Source organism: Fistularia commersonii, unplaced genomic scaffold, assembly GCF_037954325.1.
Source record: "Fistularia commersonii isolate RoL2024-O1a breed Wild unplaced genomic scaffold, RoL_Fcom_v1.0 HiC_scaffold_71, whole genome shotgun sequence".
Classification (NCBI taxonomy): Eukaryota; Metazoa; Chordata; class Actinopteri; order Syngnathiformes; family Fistulariidae; genus Fistularia; species Fistularia commersonii.
The window spans coordinates 191,863-197,500 of record NW_028234029.1 but is presented as its reverse complement, the minus strand read 5'-3'; positions in this window follow the sequence as shown (position 1 = coordinate 197,500).

The window sequence follows — 5,638 nt, the reverse complement described above, 5'->3', positions numbered from 1 at the left end:
TCTCCCATTAGGAGTGCATTGAGAAACCTCAGAAATAACCCAAGAAAGCTTCTTGGACGATCGCTGTCACCCTCACACTGTCTTAAAACAACACTCGTTTGCTTTCCACACGGGTTTTACGCCGCTTTTTGCAATTTAACACCCAAATTGCTCCATTTACTCTCACGGCGGCGGGCCTCTGGTACTCCATGTAGGAGTACCAGGGCTATTTCGGCCCGAGGAGTACCAGGGCCGAGAGCGGAATGCACGGGTGTTATCGCCCTGTATCGAACTGTATCGATACCGATGTGCTTTTGACCTCATTGTTGAGTGGATTTACAAACAGGAACACCGGAACAGCCCCTTTCAGGTTCACGGAGGCAAACGGCCCTGGTACTCCTACATGGAGTACCAGGGCCGGGGAGGGCTTTCCCCTGGTACTCCTACATGGAGTACCAGGGGAAAGCCTGTACAACAAGTCCCTACACACTTCGAACACGGCTGTTATCACCCTGTTCCTGCATTACAATCACACCCATTTGCTTTTGATCTCAGTGTCTGCCACCGTACGGAAAAAGCGGGGGGGGGGGGGGGGGGGGGGGGGGGGGAACACACACATAAGGGCATTCGTTCTGTATGGAATCAGAAATTAATAGTGTTAACGCTTTGCCAGAAATTCATAATGCTCGACAAAAAAAAAGAAAATTCAAGGGAAATCATTAAATAATTAGGTGGAGAAAATAAAATTAAAAACGAAAAAAAAAATTGCAAGGGGAATATAACATGTAATTAAGTTGGCCGTTCACAAGGAATCTCAGACATCAAACTGTATATTTTTTGGTTTTTGGATTTTTCCATAAGTTTTAAGGATTTTTTTTTATAATTCAAAATCGTTTATGAAGAAATTAAAATTTGGGGAACAGTTTTGCATTCTGTTTTTGTGAATGAAGAACTTGGCCAGGCCAGTAGATCTGCGTGTTACCGGCTGGGTCTTTTACGGAGGAATAATATGTGTGACACGTCTCTTGCTTTGCAGAACTGGAGGAAGTTAAGTTTATTTTCAAGCAAATAAAAACACAACGGACAGACCAGAAGTTGGGACTGGCCCTTCAAAATAAAACGAAAATAACTGAGAGCATATTTCTCAGATAACAACATCGATGTCCGGAGAAGGTGCAGCTTTGCCGCTCTGCGGGGTCCTGTAGACCCCCCCCCCCTTCATACACGCATGCAATACGCCTCGAAACGCATCGCTCGCACCGACGCGGGGAATCCTTTACCAAGCTTCCACAACAACGGCGAGAATCTCGTCGCTTCGGACGCCGTTAGGAGGAAGGGGGGGGGGGGGGGGCATTAAGGGGGAGAGAGAGAGAGAGACATGGAGATTTTCTCAGCCTCTCATTCTTTTTTTTTTTTTTTTTTTTTTAATTGAACATTAATAGTACACACAAATATACAAATGTACAAATAAACGTGGCACGGTAGAACTGAATGTCAATGAAACAACCAGGGATGAGGAAGAAAAGGACATATGGACAAGTTAATAGTGTATAATTAAATAAATAGATGGACAAATTAAATTAAAAACGAAAAAAAAAATTGCAAGGGGAATAAACCATGTTATTTGGTCTGCGGTTTACAAGGAATTTCAGACATCAAACTGTATGTTTTTTGGTTTTTGGATTTTTCCATAAGTTTTAAGGATTTTTTTTTTTTTTAATTATTCAAAATCGTTTATGAAGAAATTAAAATTTGGGGTACATTGCTGCATTCTGTTTTTGTGAACGAAGAACTTGGCCAGGCCAGGAGATCTGTGAGTTACCCCTCAATACCGGCTGGGTCTTTTACGGAGGAATAATATGTGTGGCACGTCTCTTGCTTTGCAGAACTGGAAGAAGTTTATTATGCTAGACAAAAAAAGAAATTGAAAGGAAATAATTAAATAAATAGATAGACAAATGAAATTAAAAATGAAAAAAAAAATTAGGAGAAACATTACTTCCGCTCCTCCAATCCTCTGTTTCTCAGCTCCACCGCTCCTCCGCTATTGGCCCTGGTACCCCCGATCCTCCGAACTCAGGCGAATTGCGTGACGTGCTTCTGCTATTCTCCGCTCGTCCGCTTTTCCGCTTTGGGGCTTGGAACCCCTGAACCGCTGGACATAAGCGAATCACGGGCAGGATTTCTGCCCTCCTCCGCTCCTCCACTCATCCGGTACAGGCCCTGGTACTCCATGTCCGCGACCCCCTCCACCTTAACAAACTGTCACAAACACACACACACACACACACACACACATACACACACGCACACAAACACACTTACACACACCTTAACTCATCATAGCTGTGCTAATAGCATTAGCCAAAACACATCCACAAGCACACAAACATGATCTCATCCACTCATTCACATGTGTGTGCCCAGAGGTCCGGGAGCTCCATGTTGTAAATGGGCGGTACTTTTACCTATAGGTGGCGCTACTGCTATATCAGTGTGTTACGTCTGTGTGTTTTTGCGTCTTAACAAAGGAAGAAGAACGTTACGTGTTTTTTTCTTTCATGCTGCCTGCAATAAAGTTCGTTCTTAAAATACAATAAGTTATGGGCCCAGAGTGTCTCTAAAAGGCTGGATTACACTGAATATTTTGTGTGATAGTGAACAGTATTGTGGGAACTCACAATGGAGGACAAGCTGTTTATCGACAAGCTGAGCAGACCGGAGAATTGGGCAACGTGGAAGTTTCAAATGGAACATCTGCTAAAGGCTAAAGGACTGTGGCGAATGCTAACAGAGGAAGACACATTAGCCCCAGATGCTAACGCAGCAGCACAGGGTGAGTTCACGAAACAGAGAGAGAAAGCGTTCTCTGTGTTAGTGCTCAATGTAAGTTCATCCCTGTTGTACCTGATTACAAACTGTAAGACTCCCAAAGAAGTGTGGACTACACTGAAAGATATTTTTGAAAGAGACACGCTGGCAAATAAACTATTTCTGAAGAAGAAATATTTCAGGTGCGAAATGAAGGAAGGAGATGGTTTGACTGAGCACCTCAAACAAATGAAAGAACTGACTGACCAGTTATCAGCAATAGGAGCTGTAATTGAAGAGGAAGACCAAATTGTAACATTGTTGGGAAGTTTACCACCAAGTTACGCTACAGTTGTCACTGCACTGGAAACAAAGATTGACAACCTGACACTCAAATTTGTTCAACAAGCGTTAATCGATGAGGAACAAAAGCGAGTGAATGCTAATGATTACAGTGGTGGTCCTTCAGGTGGTGCAGCAGCAATGTCATCACAGGTGTGTGGCAATCTGCAGGATCGCTCCAAAGCAGTGGGAGCAGGACAAAGCACATGGAGATGCTATAAATGTGGGAAGGAAGGCCACATTAAACGTGACTGTCCAAGCTGGAAAAACAAATCAAAAAAGAAAATCCACAAAGCTAAAAATGTGGTGTGTGAGGATGAGGATGGTTCATCTGAAAGTGCCTTTGTAGCTAGAAGGGAAAGCTCAGAAAAACCACATCAGTTTGAGTGGTTAATTGATTCTGGAGCATCAAAGCACATGACATGCGAGCAAGGAATTCTTAAGGAATACCAGCAGTTCTCAAAAGAACAGTCAGTGAAGCTCGGTGACGGCAGGGTGGTTGATGCCCTGGGAATTGGAAATGTCAACATGACAATGACCTTCAAGTCAAGCAAGGTAAAAAATGCTACGATGTATGATGTGCTGTATGTTCCAAAACTTTCTGGGAATTTATTCTCAGTGGGAGCTGCCACCAAAAAGGGAAATACGGTTCAGTTTAAGAGGTCCTGCTGCTACATTCGTGGAAAAGATGGAACTCTTAAAGGAATGGGAACACGAAGAGCTGATGGACTATATCAGCTAGATGTGAAAGGAAATGAATCAGTCACTCACAGTGCATCAGTAGCTGCTATCTTGTGGCACCGGCGCCTCGGTCACACTACCAAGCTGAAGGAACTAAAAGGTCTGGTGAACGGAGTGGACTTCTCTGCAGACAAAGAAGTTCCCTTCTGTGAAGGATGTGTGGAGGGCAAGCTGGCTAAAAAGCCATTCAAGTCGATTGGAGAAATACGTTCCGAGCGCAAGATGCAGTTAATTCATCGTGATGTCTGTGGTCCCATGCAAACTGAATCTATAAGTGGATCCAAATATTTTGTGACTTTCACAGACGATTACTCAAGATGCTCCAAGGTATACTTCATGAAACAGAAGAATGAAGTGCTGTGTAAATTCAAGGAATTTGAGAAGACATTCACAAATGAGTGTGGACTAAGCATCCAGAGGCTGAGAACAGACAATGGTGGTGAGTACACCTCAAGGGAGTTTCAAGAATATTTGAAGGTTCAAGGCATCCACCATGAAATGACTGGACCTCACTCACCACAGCAAAACGGAGTTGCTGAAAGAAAAAATAGAACACTCGTTGAAGCAGCAAGGAGCATGTTGTCTCATGCTAAGTTACCAAAGATGTTCTGGGCAGAGGCTGTTGCCACAGCAGCTTACATACAGAACAGGCTGCCTACTTCTGTCCCGAAGGGAGAGACACCGTACCAGAGATGGTGTGGGAAAAAACCTAATGTGGGTCACATGAAGGTGTTTGGCTGTATTGCCTATGCACTTGTCCCAGATGAAGAGAGAAAGAAGCTGGACAAAAAGACTGTGAAGCCGCGCTTCGTGGGATATGCAAACAATGCCAGAGGCTATCGCCTGTACGATGAAGAGAAGAGGAGGATTCTGATCCGTCGAGATGTCGTCTTTGATGAATCCAACTTTAACTTGAAGCAGGAACCGAAAGTACACTGCACAGACACCGAGATAACTATGAAAATAGATGAGAGTGAAACAAAACATGACGAAGTCACTGTTGAGAGCACTGTCAGAAAAAATGACAGAATCAGAAAGCCTCCAATAAGATTTGGATATGATGAGTTTGCTGATGTAGTGACTGTTGATCATTATGCAAACATGTGTTGCGTGACAGAGCCACTCTCACGAAAAGAGGCAATGGAGAGTCCTCATGCAAAAGACTGGCAGGAGGCAGCTGACTTGGAATATGAGTCACTGCTGGAAAACGAGACATGGGACTTAGTCGACTTGCCAAGAGACAGAAAGGCAGTAGGATCCAGATGGGTGTTCAAAGTCAAGCATCGCAGTGATGGAAGAGTGGAACGATACAAGTGTAGACTCGTTGCACAGGGCTACACACAGTTGTATGGCGCTGACTATGATGAAACGTTTTCACCAGTGGTACGATTTAGCTCTATTCGTACATTACTGTCCTTTGCTGTTCAAAAGGGTCTACATGTCCACCAGATGGATGTTGTAACTGCATTCCTCAATGGACACCTGGAAGAAGAAATATACATGGAGCAACCTGAGGGCTTCATCAAAACAGGGCAGGAACATCTGGTATGCAAACTAAAACAATCAATCTATGGACTGAGACAGTCTCCTCGCTGTTGGAACAAGGCTTTTACGGAGTTCATGATGGAAATTGGATTCAAACAGAGCACATCAGACCCCTGCGTGTTTGTGAGATCAAGACAAGAGCTTGAAATACTAGCAGTTTACGTGGATGATTTGATCCTGATTACAGAGTCCACTGAGAGCATGGACGAGCTCAAAGCAG